The 18,363-nt window shown below is 37.7% G+C and overlaps 1 protein-coding gene across 13 annotated transcripts in view; it reads left to right on the top strand.

The window, feature by feature from the left end:
* Positions 1 to 18,363, top strand: part of NBEA (neurobeachin) — a 674,010-nt gene that overhangs the window by 477,221 nt on the left and 178,426 nt on the right. The window lies entirely within an intron of this gene.

Below are 18,363 nucleotides of genomic sequence, written 5' to 3'. Positions count from 1 at the left end.
TCAACAAGATCTTGTTCAGGGCTCCCACATTTTTTTCTCCAGCTTTCGATTAATTAATTAATTAATTTTGCACAGGTACGAGCATCCCAGAGCCACATATTATTTACTTTCTCCTTATCCAAGAGTGATGGATTCTGATTTAGCTTAAAATAGTACATTAGATTTGGGGCTCAGGGCATCATCTCCTCTATTCCCCAGGAGCCTTCCATTCCCCTAGGAGCAGGGACTGGGAACACCCGAACAAACCCCTCCCCGTTTTGCAGGCTTTGCGGGTGAACGCACTGCTACCTTTTGGCAGCTGGAAGAGGAAGAAGAGGCAAATCCGAGGCGGAGAGCCCGCGCGGCCCAGAAGGCGAAGACGTGCGGGCCCCTGGGGAAAAAGCCCTCTCCGGCCCGCACCCGGCGCCCGCCCGCTCTCCCTCGCGCCGCCGCTGCGCGCTCCCGGGCCAGCTTCTTACCCCTCTCCGGCCCCGGGGGGGGGGGGGGGGGAGGTGCTGGTGGTTGGCTGGTTTTCCCCCCCGTTGTGTGCGCGTTACTCCCTACCGTCCTCGGGGTCCTCGGGGTCCTCAGGGTCCCCCCTGTGCTGCAGGCCCCGGCCCCCGCCCGCCGGCTTCCCGCTCCGCGGCCGCCCGCCCTGCGCCCGGCGCGCCCTCCCTCGGCGTCGGAGCAGAGAGGCTCCGCCAGGCCCTCGGCCCTCGGCCCTCGGCCCTCGGCCGCTGGGGCCCCTGCGGGAAGCCCGGGGCGCGGAGGCCGGGACGGGCGCGAGGGGCGCGGGCGGGCCTCGCCGGGGCTGCGCGCAGGTGGCGCGTCGTCGGGGCTCGCTGTGCGGCTTAATTGGGTTAAGGCGAAGCTAAACACCGGAGCACTCTGTGCAAGCTAATTGGTGTAACCAGGGCCTTTTCACTGACGATTTGCACTTTGAAGAAGAAAAATGGATGGTGAGAAAAGGGCCAAGAAACTCGTGAGTCCTAGAACGTTCCAGGGAAGTGAAGTCCTTCTGTTTCAGGGACACCGGCCCCGCGCTCTGCGGCCGCCTCCGCCGGCGCCCTCGGCGCTGGGAGCTGACAGTGATTTACATAACACAGGATTCCCCGCCCGCTGGACCACGAGGTGACCCGGCGCCCCGGAATACTACCCGAGTGCAAGTGCTCCTTGGTGCTGCAACACAGTGATTTTCTATTACACTGAACACGTGAAATGAATTGCCTTCTGTAGCCGAATCCTTTCGGTGATCTTGGACACCTCTCATTGTGGAAGGGAAGGTTAAACTATTGGAGGACGGTGTTTTTCCGTCCCTTAATTTTTTTTTTTAATTGAAATGACCTATGGAGAGGAATTTAATATATATAGTGTATTTTTATGTAATTCGGCCGTTTTTCATCTGGGCTCCGGAGATAGTTTTGTGATAGTTTCAAATTTCCTTTGAAACATCATTTGACCTATTGAACTGGTTATTTCACAGGATGATGTACTACCTGGAGATAGCTTAACATCAATTTATTTACTTAATTGGGAAGTTATAAAACAACTCCAATGATTCCAGTCTTACTTATATTATTTTCTTACTATAAATATCATCTTGGTACTTGGATAAAAGCTTGTGTGTGTCCCATGCTTTAGGATATAAATGCTTAATTGTTTTCAGTGGTATGCTGTGCAGGCATCTTTGACATGAGCTAATAATAGAATGATAATTGAAGAAAACTGACCTAATCGAAGAAAAAAGCCAAGAATCTCATGATTTAATGATAGTTTGAGCTGCTTACATTTGAATGATATTTGAGATTTTAAGGTCCAACTAACTTGACTTTTTCATTTCATTTACTTAGGTTACTAGGCAACGTTGATTTAAAAATGCACCATTTAGGAAAAGAATCCCAAAAAGTCACAAACACACCATTATCATAAATGTAGTAGCATTAATGAATATAATACTATTAAATGTTGTGATCCTTAACATTTCAAAACATTCAAAATAATAATGGCAAAATAATTTTTTCCTCAAGTACTGTTGCCCAAGTAACTTATTCCCCCTCTTCTGTAAACCTACTTAATTTACATGGGATACACAATGTAATGCATAAATAGTCACCTTATTAGGTTTAAAGAAAAACTATTATGTTGAGAAGTGTAGCAATGCAAGGTTTCTGTGTTTTTTTTAAAAAAACTAGTTTAAATTTGAATTACATGTTCATAAATTTAAGCCATTTCCTCTGGAAAAATGTATCTGTTAGGGAATATGCATATACATGTTAAATGCTCACATAGATATTGTTTTGTGTTTTTTCATATTTGCTGGCTGCTCTTCTATTCACAAGTATTCATGAACTTAAAGTTTTATTTTTTTAATATGTGCTTATTACACTGGGGAGATAAAAAGAATATGAAGTTGAGTTTATTAAATTATTTATCCCTACTGCTGGAGTGGCTTTGAAGGCTCATTGTGCGCATCTGATTTCTGCCTCCCCCACTTCGTTTTGTAAATGCACCCAGGCTATTTCATCTGCTTCATTCTGCCAGACACAATATATTTCTTTTTTTACACTAGAGAAATTAAAGACAGATATTTGTGCAGGGTTTTCTTTATGTGTCACATTAAATAAAGTGAAATAGAGGGAGTTTTTCTGGTAATCTAATTTGATGGCATCTCTACCTTTCTTCCAGTTGTAACTCCTTGTATAAGAATACTTGAAACAAAATAGCTTGAGAGCTTCAAAAGTTTCAGTGATTTCTTAAAAACAATTATTTTATATTTTAATATCAGGTTTTTGACAAAAAAAAGCAGAGAATTGAGGTCACTGTTGACACAGTTTAGGCCTTGTTTTGCTGTTTCAGCTGGAGCACCCTGATAATTGAAGTTCTTCAAAACATTATTTCCTTAATTCTTCACCTGAATGATCAGGGCTGCAGCCTCAGTTTTGCTCAACACCCCACCCCCCCCCCCCCCCCACCCCCCCCCCCCCCCCCCATATAGGTCCTCTAGTCAACATTTGTTGTGGGGACTACTTCCCCCACCACCACCACAGTAAATTTGTTATTGTTGGAAAGAAAGTAACTTTGAGATTAAAGATGGAAGTTCGAAGAGTACTTTAAAAGAATTGTGACCACTGCCGGATTTGCAGATCTGTAGTGATTCTGGGTAATTCAGGCCAAAGCGTTGCTTTGGGGAGAAAAAGAAATCGAAAGCCTGGGTTATTTACATAATCGTCTCCATTTCCCCACTTCATTTGAATGTGTACATGGAGGTGTAAGATGTTTTAAATGTTGCATCTGTAAACTTAAGAATTTGAGGGGAAGGCTATCAACCAAAAAATTTTCTTATTCAAAATAGACTGTGATCTCTAACTCTTTACAGAAATTTAAGGATTTTAGGGTCATTTTTTTACCGAGTGTTAGGGAGAAAGTATTGATTCCAATATTCCAGTTCCTCACGGACCTGTCAGAAAGTCACTGTCATCTTTATGATGTAGAAAATTCAGATTCATTTTGTTAGATTTCAGCCTCTCTTTTTCATTTGGATATTATAGAAATTTTTTGACAAGATAAATGGGCTCACGCGATTCTTTTCTTAATGAATATATGAAAACCAGGTATTCCTTAACCCCTAAATCACGCGGATTCACAGACATTTGTGTATGTGACCACGGCCTTAGTACTATTGGCACATTACAGTTTTATTGCACTTAAAGAAAACAATGGACTCAGATGCAATTAGTGTCTTAATCTGTACATCTGTAGTGGGTCATCCAGGACTGCACAGTTCTCATTACTGTTCCATACTGTATGTGATTAAGCCACTGAAAATATTCAACATGACCTTGAGACTAGAGTATGGTATGTAGATAATCAACATTCAGCGATTGCATGTCTAATCTTTTCTATGTCTAATTTACAGTTCGGAAGCTTACTTTTTAATGAACAAAGCAATTCCTCTAAACGAAGTTTTTTTTTTTTTTTTAATGATCGGCAACTGGAGTAATAATTTAAGAGAATAATTACATTAAATGAAAAGCTATTACTTCTTATCATATATATTTTATGTAACAAAATAAATGCTTTATAGAAAAAGAAGGTAATTGGTTTATGAATAGGAATTTCCTTTATAGTTTTACATATAGATATAGAGATTATAAACATCTGAGAATACACCATCTAAATAATGATTTCATTTCCACTTATGTAGGATTATTTCCACTATTCTAATCATATACATTTTAGTATACAAATGCATATTATTTCTAAAAAGCCTGATTTTCCATGATTTGTCAAAAATATCAAGTCAAAGTACTAATGAGTAGTTAATACTTTTTCATCTATGTGTTTTTTCAGTCTATCTACACATCTAGATCAAAAGCATGAAGAGCATCAAGAGTTTGCAAGACAGAACTCTTTCTAATAATAATTGTGAAGCCAATGAAATAGAAAGTATAGCTTTATTTTATCTTTATGTGAAATCTATGTTTTTATTATTTAAGTCAGGTTTATTGATATGTATTTTGTGTACAGTACTATCTGTTCTATGTTTTTTTCCCCAAATGAATGTGCCATTCTCTGAATTTTAACAAATATATATATACAGTCATATAGCGTCTGGCACAGACATAGAACATTTCCATTGCCAGAAAAGTTTCCCCTTGCCCCGGTTTTACTTTTTAATCCATAAATTTTAAGATTCATTTATAAGCATTTGGATGTTTTATGTCAAAAAAATCTTTAGATGGTAAATCTTTATTTATTCCTCTAGAATTTATTATTTCATCTTGCTTCTAATTTAAGACTAGTTTTAATCCAATAGCACTGATATAAAGGCAGAGTATGAAATGATATTTCAGATAGACAAGCAATAGGTTCACAATTTTTGTTTTACATAAAAGTTGTTTAAATGTAATATATGTCACCTTAATGCTTGGTAAAAGATTAATTTTTCAAAGGAACCACTAATGTTTATTACACTAGCATGAATGTGTGTATTAGACTTACGAATACAGTTTATATTTGCACATCAAAATACATATTAAGGAACTGGGATTCCTCATAGAAATTAGCAACATTTGAGGTATATTGATTATGTTACTAGTTTTATGTCACTGGAGAAATGAATCTCCTTTCAGTATTTAAATTACATTGTACTTTACGTGTTCAGTAAATTAATCCTCCCTTTGAGTGGTGGGGGACAAGGCCAAGGAGTTTATTAGAGCTAATATTAATTAACATATACACGTTCTTGGAGCATATGCTTCTAATCCTAATTTTATATAAATATACATTGTCATTTAAATTTAGATGATTATAAATACTCCAAACAAAGAGTGCTTCAATTGTAGGAGAGCAGACATATTCATTGACCATGGTGCTCTTTCAAGTATTTTGCCTTTTTACAACTTGGAATAATACAACTAGTCTTGTTTTTCTTTCCTCAAAATATAAAATTATTTAAATGCTTTCTATTTTATATTTTTATTTGGCAATTACAATAGAAATGTTAATGTTATGCATGCTTACAGGCCTATTAAGAAAGAAGTTATTGCTTTCTTAATAATCTTAAACCATTTTTATAAAGTATATTCTTTTTATGGTTTGCAAAATAGCTGTGCTTGTACACACACACACACACACACACACACCAGTATTTCAAAAAATGAAAGACCAAATTGGCCTCTATACATTTATTTTACCTGTTAAAGGGAAACGGCTACTAAATATAGGATTCTTGGAGCCACCAGGTTGTAATATCCCATGTTCAAGATTGGATATGCATATACACATATGCATGTGTATACATAAAAACACTTTCATGTATTTAAAATTGCTTTCCACTTTCCTGCAACAGACAATGGTCAAATTTTTTGTGATCCCAACCTGTGTTTGGTAACCAAATTGCAAAATATACTGGGGGTTGGAGGAGAATTTTAGGGGTTCTTTTTTTTGGTTTGGGGGTTTTTGCTTTTTTTTTTTTTTTTCTTTTACTAGCAAATTCAGTTCTTCATTTGTTTTGCTCTCCACGCTGCATTAGCACAGTTTTCCCCTGTGTACATCTGCCAGTGTACAATTTAGCCACGGGCATCTGTAGACCTTGTGGTGATCAGTATTGCAGGCAAAAGCCATATGTGTTTAAATAAAAAAAAAAAATCTCTTTATTTCATTTGCTGTTTTAACTGGATGGATAACTTTTGTGCCTCAAGACAGAAGAAGAAAAAATACAGAAATAATTAATTGCCTCTATTCTTGAGGCAGTTCCATTTCCCCCTCCAATATGGAATGCTTGTCAGCTTTCCTGATAAATGACTGCATGTATTTGCATAGATTTTACATTAACACAAAAATTAGTTTTATTTGTGGAAAACTAGTTTACATAATAATATAAAACCTAGTGTTATTGATTATGTTTGCAAACATTGATGATTTTTAAAGGGGTTGTAGCATTCTTATTTTTCCAAAGATCCGATCAACCTGTTTTTTTAACTTAAACTTTCCTTTGCTCTATATGGTTTTGCACTAACAAGATAAACATGTATAAAATTGTAAAGTCCTTAAAAATTCTTTTCCGGATGTGTTCATCACAACTGTTTCAGACTTGTAGTCAAAACCCCCAAATGATTCTGATTTAAACTTTGGCTGAGGATTATTTTTAAATACTTAGAACCAATTAAATCACCTCAGACAGTTGGAGGATTGCATCTGGATGAATGATTTTAATTTTCATGTTCGTTGTTATCAAAAGGATGGGTACTATAATGGGTGTGTGCGGTGGAGCTCATTCCTAAGAAATTGTGCATTGTTTACAGCTAAATTTAAAATACAACTGAAAACTATTCTCTCCATCTTCAGTTTGTTTCTTTGAGTATACTCAATCATTGATCACCCTGATCCAACCTTGAAAAAAACCCGGTGTGCTGGAGCTCTTTGGGTGCTGCAAACGATTCTCCCTCTGTAAGTGGCAGGCAGTAGATGTTTATTCATACTGTAATCTGGCATCTTGTTGTCTAGAGGCAACCTGCTAATTATGTGCTATCATTGTATTATCCATGTTAAGAAAAATTCAAATATGTTCACTGCTGTTAGTTACATCACAAAGCTTTTCATAAAATATACTTGATCCTCCAGAAACCTACTACACTTAATGGCAACCTAAACTGAGAGTCTCTCTGCCACTTCTTGATTCTGGGACACCCTGGGTGCCAGCTGTCACAGCTCAGCTAATGATGACAAATGCCCCTCTCTATGCAGATTGCAGAGCTTGCAGGCTGCCGTGAAAGGCAACCAGATTACCTTTCTTCAGATAGTAACTTAACCTTTTAAACTCATGTCAGAATGAAATTATCAGCTATGATAGTTTCAATATCTGTATCTTTAAAAACAAAAATCAGAACAATATCAAATAACAGACTCACTTTTTAAATTTTTTTCCAATTTTGGTATCATTGACATTGTTTTATCCTTGAAGGCTGTAATATTCTTAAATGAGAAACGCTAGGGAAAATATACTTAACAGCTGCACCAGAATGTGTATTTAAACTCTGCATATTACTCAGGTAGTGTGAATTATTGAGAGAATTATCCAAATTACTTAGGCTAGAAAATAGGCTGGTGTAATTTTGAGGGAAAAATGTATTCTTTCTTTCTCTTCACCTGAGTGAAGAGTGGTAAAGCCTCTGTTCTCCCACTGGGTGTATAGGCCCAGCCTGTTCTAGATAAATGGTTTAAAAAAAAAAAAAAATCTGTGGATTATTCCAAAACGATTTAGGGAATCATCATTGCTAATGATTGTTTTCCCTATTTTCCAACTTGAGCTTTTGTTTCAAGTTGCTCATTTGTTCTATAGAAATTTGTCATTATATTATGATACATGCACCTACATGGATTATTCAAAACAATAATGGTACCTGGGTGGCTTACTCAGTTAAGTGGTAAGCATCTGACTCTTGACTCTTGATTTCAGGTCAGGTCATTATCTCAGGATCCTGAGATTGAGCTCCGCCTTGGATTTGTCACTGAGCATGGAGCCTGCTTCAGATTCTCTCTCTCTGGCTTCTTCTGCCACTCCCCCCCCCCGCCCAAAAAAAAAAAATAATAATAATGATCACTATTAACCATTATGTAATCCAGAGGATAAATTGTCTATTAAATGAGATGATACAATTGCAACATTCTTTTAGGTTTACAAAAGACTTTTATATGTGTTATTTCACTTGATACTTAAAATATTTCAGTGAGTTGAGACCTCGCAGGTGGTAAGGAATGAGGACCAAAACTTAATGAGTATTTGATCACATTTAATCTTCACAACAAATATTAGTTCCCACTTGCAAATAGAGACTGAGATTTAGAAAGGTTAAGTGTGTTAGTAGGGGTCACAAAAGTAATTGCAGAACTAGGTTTGTCTGCAGCTGCTTTCAGCACTGCAGCATCTAGACTGTATATTGCAGACGTGTAGATGTACACATGTGTGTGCGAAGGCATGTATGCATGTCTGTGCTGTCGGTACCTGGAGGTAATTTTTAGCAATTACTGATGGGGTATAAGTAAGTGCTATTCTGAAAAGAAACTACAGGCTTACATTTACATTAAGAATATGATTGTTTGGTGAGTTTTAAAGATTAAGCACTTTGTTAGGAGGCTTTTAATTCAGTAAATAGTGAGGCAGTTTTTATATTACAAATTTTCATCTTATGGTAATAACGTATTGATTTATCACATAGGGAGAAACTATTTAGAAAACATAGGTACTGTTTAATGAACATCAAATTGGAAAAATTCACCCAAAGAAACCTTTCTTGATAAAACCTAAGATTAATGGGATATACCTTCATAAAAATGATGAAGAGAAACAGTTCAGAAATTACTTGAATAAAATATCCATATATTCTTATACATATGATTTTCTCTGTGACATCAGTGGGTTATAGAAGCCACAGCATTGTATGTCTTTCAGTTTAAGACACGTTAAAAACTCCGTTATCATGAATTAAAATACAGTTGTTTCCAAGAAGCTATTTTTATGCCAGGTGCTTTTTTTTATTCAGTATAGATAACACAATTTAAGAATTTTTATCAATGATATTTCTGTTCATGTTGTGAATGCTCCATCTTTATATGTTTTAATTTATAGAACGCTACGTACAATTACTAATCAGTACTAATGCTTATTGTTAAGTTGTATTTTACTAGAATTTACAATGACCATTTTATTAAAATATATCATGCAATCAGAACTGGGAGGAAGAACCTAATTCTACTCCATGAGTCGATATTTTCTATCAGGGCAAGAAGAAAACTTTAGAAGAGAACATAATGCAGCCCTCTTCGTTAATTGCCCGAACCTTCCCTAGAACACTACTAAAGGGATGGTCATCCAGCCTCTACTTTTACATCTACTGATGAGAAATTCATTATCTACTCAGAGAGCTACTCGCACTTATACACAGTTCTGATGGTTAGAAAGCTCTTCTCTTTTTTTTAAAGTTTTATTTATTTAAGTAATCTCTACACCCAATGTGGGGCCCGAACTCACGACCCCGAGATCAGGAGTCACATGCTCTTGCAAACTGTGCCAGCCAGGCACTCCAGAAAGCGTTTCTTAATATTGAGCCAATATTAATATTAAACTTTAACCTTTTAGTATCTTCTGTATAGCCTTATTCCTTTAACAGAAATAAGTTCTTTTTTAAAATTCGGTATCTAAGATACCAAATTGAGTATGCTCTGACTTTCAGCCATTACATCAACAGCATATTTTAAGTCACCTCACCACTCAAGATCCATTCTCATACATCATTTTTTTTCAAGTGTGTTGCCTAAAATCATTACTCCCAGAGTAGATTGGTGAATATAGAGTGGAGAGGCCTTTGTCATACTCATTTTTGAGGGGCACCTCCATAACCCTGTTGGTAATTGCTGAGCTATATGCCAACAAATATCATATTTGTTTAAACATATGTTATGGAATCCTAAGTACGTGTTTCCAATTCATTGTATCTTACCAGTTTTAGCTGTTTTTTCCGTGGTTTGACTTACAATAATAAGTTATGTTATTGTTTTGAGTAAGAATTAACAGGCATAAATAGTTCTCTCCTAAAAGTTGTTATGGGCTGTACACAGAACATTCATAACAAAATGGAATTTAACTATAATGAATCTACTATTTTTGCTCAGCTAGGTATATAAAGAGGCTAATCCACTTAAGATATGTGGATAGATTAAGTTCACTAAGTATTCCACAGCTTTTATGTAGTTTTTTGTCAAACACTTGAAATCCTTTAAGTTTCTTACAGCATTATCAAAATACGTAACTAATAATCCCCACTTGGTATACAGTGTGCTTTATATATTTTGGCGTATTTATCGTTTTGCTTTATCAACCATTTTTTTGTCTACAGATGGAATCTACAAGTTTCCTATATGTTTGAACAATGCACAGAAAAACTGATATATATTTAATATAAATAAACATGTTCATAGAGTCTTATAATGTTATTGGAATAATTTTCATATTGATCCACTAATTTCATATTGATCCCAGTGATAATTTTTGATAACAATAGTTTCTAAATAACTCGATATGAACAGGGGCAAATGCTTTTTTAGAGTGATATATTTAATAAAATAGAGTCAATGAGAAAAAATATTTATTAAGCTAAAGTAGTTCCACCAATCAGGACCTGTTCTACTCTAGTATTTTCTTCAAAAGCAATGCCTAAATTAGAATATATAATAACCCAGAGTGAATTGCTGAATGTAGAATAAATAAGCTTTCTCTAAGTAATGAACACATTGCTGGAAAACCATAACCAGAAGATGAAATAGGAAAAGGTAACCAATATTAAGTATTTTGATAAAATGCGCAGAGTCATTAAAAAAAACCACACCTTTTTATGTGATGTGTTATTTATTTTAAAGCCTTCAATTTCTCTGAGTGTGAGCTCACATTTTTATTTGCCAAGTTTTTTTTTCTCTAAATGAGGATATTTTATTAATACATTATTTACTATTGCTGTGACATCTAGGCAATCAAACACAGAGAGCTGGCCTCAGATTTGGCTTTCTTGCAGTTTGTGTCTCGAAGGGAGAATAAGAAGTCCAGTATTTTTACAAAAGAAACATTCTAAAGTGTAGAGCGGCCCCATCTGTTTCATCTGGTGGCTTATGCAATAAGAGGTGTTATCACATGAATCTAAATGCACAAGCGGTTGTTTTATGAACTCTTTCTGTGCTTTGAGGAGTTTATAAGTTGCCTACCCTATTGTGTGTCAGTCCCAGCTGACCCAAGTGCATTCTGCTGAGCATATTTGGGGGATAATTAGAACTAATGAAGCCTGGAACATAGCTAATTCTCTAAATGATTTATTCGTATGCTCTTGTCTGAGTCCTGAGAATTATCCAAATCATAATATACACCAATTTTTTTTTGCTGGCACTGTGTTGATACCGCCACCCTATTTTTATGTTTGTTTGATGGGCATTCAACACAACTTGGGTATTTGAAATGCTGAGAAAAATATTTCAAAGTAAAAGTTTGTAGTGTTTGTTAGTCCCCAGAGTTGAGGGGAATGCCAGTTCTTCACTATCTTTTGTTTTTGTGTGTATCTCAAAAAGTTAATGGCACCTGTGAATAGATAAGGGGATAGATGGTATCAAGTGATAAGAGCCTCTTAAAAAATATATATGTATATATGTATCCCTGGGAAATAAACCTGTAAGAAAAATATAACTGAAAATCACTAATGGAAGATTCCTATTCCTGAATTAGGTTTCCAAAGGAAATCCAAAGATGTTTTTAAAAATCCTTATGAACAGCCTTCATGTTTCCAGACTGTTTCATTGCTGTGGCTACGCGGTGCTAGCCGTGTTGAGAATGACATTTCTCTACATGCCCTCACCAAGTAGTCAGTGATTCAGTGGCCTGTAACACTTTAAATCCCATCAACTTGCTTTCCTCTCCTGTTATAACTGTTTCAATGAGTGGCATTTCTGTTGTGCAGGTTAAGATCTGGTAGCTTACTGAGGGCGTAGTAGAATGAGGACAGACACGATTGCCAACGCACGAAGGCTATAACTTAATTAAAGCCTTGTGCTCAGTAAATAAGATCCTGAAGTCCTTCAGGTAGGTAGGTAGGCTTTTGTAGCCTGTGCCATACTCGCTCCCCTGTGGTCTAGAAACTCTAGCATAATTCCTTGTTGAGTTCTTACTGTTACCTCGTGATCCCAGTATTTAAAATTCACCCTCCGCTAGAGCCCAGATAATAAATACTTTGAGGGCAAGTACCACTTCATCAGAGGCACTGAAATACCTAAAAGAGTTAGATCACCAGCTCCACTGCCTAAGTAATGACTTAGGAACCGGTTAGAGGTTCCCTGATCTTCATTACAAGACATTTAATGCTGCCTCTGGTAAATCCTAGGCTTAACTATATGCCTCAAGATGAGCATATAGTTCCTCATCTTCCTCATCTTTAACCCTCTGCCTGAAAGTCACCTAAACACTCAAATAACATGTCTTAGAACGTTGAAGGAAAAAGTTGCAGGTGATGATCATTGCCTGGGCTCGAAGGCAATAATTTTTTTTTTCCTAATTCTTACATCTCTGAGAGACAAATGGGCTTGATATAATTAGCTAATAGTGAGTTCTTATGATATGCTAGGTACTGTGCTTGATCCTTGAACTGTGCGTGACTGTGCCTTCATCTTCTGAGCAGCATCTGCAGTAGATCCTGGTGCCATCATTTCATTGTTGAGAACCTGAGCACAGGGACGTCAAGTAACTCCTCCAAGTTTGCAGATTTAGGAACTTGCAGAATCGAAACTGTCCAGCCAGCCCCAATGAATCCAGGCTCTAGGGCTCACTTTTTTGGTCATCACACTAAGCTTATCCTAAGTTCGTTTTCTCTTCTGTAATGTAGGAGTAATAATATCTACATCATTGTTGCACATATTAAATTAATACATATAAAAAAGCTTAGAATGTTTTCTTAACTTGTATTACCCACGTCTATACAGAACTGCAGAACTAGGATTCTAATCCAGCTTTTTCTGTCCCTAGACCCCTGAGCTTACCTAGCATCGTGAGTGTTTATTGATGAATAATGAAATGAGTATCATCTGTCCTATAATTCCCAGTGAAAAAATTTAATTCTACTGGTTGTTTTGATAGCATACAGCAGATACTCAATGGTGGCTGAATGAGTGAATGATTATCCTGTACCCCCTAATAAAATAAATATATCGATGATTCTCAAATTTGTAGCTTCAGCCAAGACCTCTCCTCTCAGCTGTCTCCCCGATGTCTTTTCACACATGGAAGGTGTGTATCAGACATAACCTATCCAAACCTAGCGCCTGCTCTGCAACCCCAGCCTGCTTCTCCTGCAGTCTTCGCCTCAGTAAAGGACAATCCTTTTCTCCAGTTGTTGGGCCAACAGGCTGGCTGCCATTCTTAACTCCCCTCTTGCTTTCATACCTGCACATCCAGTGCATCAGCAAATCCTCCAGAATCTGATTGCCTCTCACCAACTTTATAGTTTCAGTCCTGGCCAAGTCACCATTATCTCTTATGTGTGCTATTAGTTATGCAAGAGGTGTCTTGGTTTCCTTCCTTACTCCATTCTTGCTACATCCTTTTTACTCTTTTCTTGACATAGCAGCCAGAGAGATCTGTTAAAAATGAAGGTCAGATCATGCCAACTTTTTTAGAATTCCCTGATGGCTTCCCATCTCAGAGTAAAAAAATCTAGATTCTTATTCGCTCTACAACCAGCACCTTGCCATTCTGTTTCTCCGCCCCCACCACCACCACCCTTAACCATCTTACATCATTGCCTAAGACCATTGCCATTACTCTGTCTTCACCAAGCACCCTGGCCCCCACTCGCATCAGGACCTGTGCATTTACTGGTTCCTTAATAATGGAGTTCTCTCTGCTTCCAGTATCTGCATGACATTTTCCCTTATGCCCTTCAGGTGTTTACCCTAGCTAAAAATGTAATACATCCCCACACAGACTCTCTCTGTCCCCCCTCTGCTGCCTTCTTCCCCTACCACTTATCGTATCTAACGTACGTTTTTACTTATTTATCATGATTAATGTCTTTCTTCCCTGATTTAACTCTAAGCTCTTAATGTGGGCAAGGATTTTTGTCTCTTCATTGCTGCATACCTAGAATCTCTAACAGTGCCTAGCTTATAATGAGTGCTCTATAAGTATTTGTTGGTGGGGAGGGAAGGGAGAGAGAGAAATGGGTAGAAAAGGGGAAAAAACAGGAAAGAAAGAAGGAATGAAAGGAGATCACCAGTTAATTCTGCTGCATATTGTGTTTGTCATAAAGCTATGGAAACTACTGAAAAGTTGTAACCTAATTCACAAATCCCAATGATGTCTTGACATCAATTGACCTCTTCCTCTTTTGAAATTGTATTCTCTTCATAAAAGGAATATTAGTTATTGAACAAATATTACCTATTCTGTGGAAGGCCCTATGCTAAAAAATTTTATGTATGCAGCAAGAAGTTGAGCGGGATTTTTTTTCTGTGGTCCCAGAATTGATAGCTGGAGTCCAGAGCTGATAGCAAGGACGCATCTAAGATATCATTTTTTTTATTATTATTTATTTATGATAGTCACACAGAGAGAGAGAGAGAGAGAGGCAGAGACACAGGCAGAGGGAGAAGCAGGCTCCATGCACCGGGAGCCCGACGTGGGATTCAATCCCGGGTCTCCAGGATCGCGCCCTGAGCCAAAGGCAGGCCCCAAACCGCTGCGCCACCCAGGGATCCCCTAAGATCTCATTTTTTAAAGAGCCCAAAACATTTGAGGCTGGACAATGAGCATACATTCCAGTGGGGAGACGTTAAGTTAGCAAATAAATATATAAGCAAGTACACAACTATGTAACATGGCAGTTGGTGATAAATGCTCTCAGAGATAGGTATTATGATCCCCTTTTTGGAGATAAGAAAAGTGAAGCTTAAAAAAGTTAATTAAGGCCCTCTGGTTGGAGCTGGGACCTGAAACCATTCTTTGTGATTTCGGCACCCATGCACTTAAGTATTGTGCTCTACTCACTACGTCCTTTCATTACCCTGTTTTGCCTCTTTCCTCACTGAGTTCTCACCATTAACTTTTGACTCTGCTTTCTCTTTCTTCTCTAACCCCTTAAATATGGGTGTACTGTTTAGCTTCTTCTTGTCTTATGTTATATAACTTGAATGATCATCTCTGTATAGATGTGTCACAAATCTATGCTTCCAGTCCTGACCTCTGTTCACCCTTCATCATCATTTTCTCCTTCTTGGTGGAAACTTTCCAGATTGATGCCTCCGTTCTCCCCATGTTGTTATATCTCCTTCTCAAGTAGAAGTCAAAAGCTTTTCTTGAGAAGGGCTATCTCTCGTTTCTCACTTTCTGTCATTGACTTGAGTCATTGTTGTAATTGCAAAGCCTTGACATCCTAACCATCATTGACTCCTTTCTCGCCCTTTGTTCCTTCTCTACTACCCCTGTGCTCTGTTCATCAGCAAGTCTTGTAGATTCTCATTCTTTCCTAGTATCTTGCACATCTATTGCTGTCATGCCCACCACCATCACCCTAGTTCCGGTCTTTATCACTTTGTTACTGGATTGTAGCTCCCTGTGCTGTCTTTCCCTTCTCTAACCCGTCATAAAGAATGATGCTGGACTGACTTTCTCAGACACTTCTATCATGCTACTCCCCTGTTAAAAACCTTAGTTTGACTCCCAAATCTCATAGGAGGAAGGGAGGAAGGAAGTGAAGAAGGGAGGGAGAAAAGCCTCCTCTGGTATTCAAAGCACTTCACTACCTGGCCACAGCAGTATCGCAATATTAACTTCTTGATACCCGTTCTTGAATTCTCTGTTACAGATTGATTATTTTCCAAACATAATTCTTATATTTCTTTCTCTACCTTTTTACCTCTCACTCTTCAGCTATCAGAATTGCACTCCTTCCTTTAAGAGCAAATGTATCCTTTCTATGGTTTTCCCAAATAAAAATGATCTTTCCTTCTCAGTAATCTTATATCACTTGACTTTTCTACTATTGGTAAAGTGTAGATGAGTGCTATTAAAAAATTATTTAAAGGGGATCCCTGGGGGACTCAGTGGTTTAGCGCCTGCCTTTGGCCCTGGGCTTGATCCTGGAGTCCCAGGATCGAGTCCCATATCGGGCTCCCTGAATGGAGCCAGCTTCTCCCTCTGCCTGTGTCTCTGCCTCTCTCTCTCCCTTTGTCTCTCATGAATAAATAAATAAATAATCTTAAAAAGAATCTTATAAATAAATAAATAAATAAATAAATAAATAAATAAATAAATAAATAAATAAATAAAAGAAATAAAAAATATATAAATTTGTAAATGCCTTTTGTCTCCAAAATGGATTTAAAATTTCTGGATGATATGCAAAAATTTACCTTTTGTATTCTTGCCCCAAAATGTCCAGCATAGGAGGGCATGCATAATAGATGGTCCACACATAAATGGTGAATGGATAAAACTTACCTTAATCTTAAGGTATCAGGCACCCTGGGTGGCTCAGCGGTTTAGTGCCTGCCTTCACCCCAGGGTGTGATCCTGGAGACCTGGGATCGAGTCCCATGTCAGGCTCCCTGCATGGAGCCTGCTTCTCCCTCTGCCTGTGTCTCTGCCTCTCTTTCTCTCTCTGTGTCTCTCATGAATAAATAAATAAAATCTTTTAAAAGGAGTACAAAAGAATCTTAAAGTGTCAAAAAATATAGAAGGAAGATTAGGACAGGTTTGGTGATTATAAGAAAAACTGATGACAGTGAGCATAGTACCCATTGCATCTGTAGATCAATCACATGTAAAATGGACAAACTAATTTTCATACATTATATTTCATCCAAGATTACTGTGGTAATATAGCATAACGTATTGAGTCCATTGGACAAGCTGGCTGGCTTCTGTCTGCTTTCCTGATAATTATTGAAAACCAAATTTGATAAGTAGGTTGAAATTCCACACAATCATCTCAAAATGCCACTGTTCTCCTGGTGCTATAAGACTATATAAGGGAGGGCAGCCCCAGGAGCTCAGCAGTTTAGTGCCGCCTTCACCCCAGGATGTGATCCTGGAGAACTGGGGTCGAGTCCCACGTCGGGCTCCCTGCATGGAACCTGCTTCTTCCTCTGCCTGTGTCTCTCATGAAAAAATAAATAAAATCTTTAAAAAAAAGAAAAAAGACTATATAAGGGAGCAGTTCCTGGGGCTCTTTCTTGCCTTATATTGCCACTCATAGCAGTCCCAAACCTTCTTTTATTGATAGATATTCTTCCCTAAGGACACTTATTGCTCAACACACTTAAAATAAGTGTCTTCATTCAGGAGAATTTAGAGAGATTTTAAATAAATATTTTTAGCACTCTAGTATACATGAGTTATGAAGCCTCCAGTATTAAATATGTATATAAGCAGTATTTGAAAATTATAAAATTACCATCTGGCCGCTCAGGGCAAATGGATATCTTACCTTGGCATGAGCAACAACTGCACAGGCTTGCCCTGTTTTTATTTGTGTCTGTAGAGAGTGCAATGAAAAAAACATAGCTGTAACGCTATCTAAATGTTAGCTCAAGAATATGCAAAAACATTCCTTTATAATTCCTTGCAGGGGACACAGATACAGAATTGTTTAAGTCATTTAGTTATCAGATACTCATTGAGTATGCTCTTCACTACATCCTGATGGTGCCATCACTGCCTTCACGGAGTTTTTAGGCGAGTAGGAGATTTAAAAAACAGCTGAGCCCACAACTAGAATTCAGGGAACCAAGTTCTAAGTGATTAGGAAAGAAGAAATTTCTAGGGATTGTAAGGGAAGGGTATGTAAACACAATCCAGGAAGGCTTTCTGAATGAAAAACCTGAAGGATGAATAGATTGGTCCTATCGGCAGACCATCTATCAAGCATATTTTTTTTTTCTCTTTCTGTCCTTTTGTTCTCAGGTATTATGCTAACTAAATCAGTGGATATGTAGCTCCTAACCTCCACTGTGAACGGCAATTGCATGGAAAATATAGAGAAATCATAAAAGAGTATTTGGGAACATTTAAGCTGATTCTCAGGTTTCTGCCTTGAGTGACAGATACAGAAGCTCCACCAATTGAGATATAGAAATATTGGAGCAAAGACATGTTTTCTGGGAAGATGAAGAATTCACTTTTAACCATTGAACCTGTAGGTTATCCAGGTGGAAAGGTTAAGAAGGCAGCTAAATGTATGACTCTAAAGCTTAGGAGAAAGTTCTAGTTTCTCATCATAATATTTTGTGTAGTTAGAAGCATGAGAGTGCTTGAAAGACACCAGGAGACAATGTAGAATGGAAAAGGATTCAAGG

Source organism: Canis lupus, chromosome 25, assembly GCF_011100685.1.
Source record: "Canis lupus familiaris isolate Mischka breed German Shepherd chromosome 25, alternate assembly UU_Cfam_GSD_1.0, whole genome shotgun sequence".
NCBI classification, from domain to species: Eukaryota; Metazoa; Chordata; class Mammalia; order Carnivora; family Canidae; genus Canis; species Canis lupus.
The sequence above is the reverse complement of the archived record's forward strand: the minus strand, read 5'-3'. Positions and strand labels throughout refer to the sequence as shown.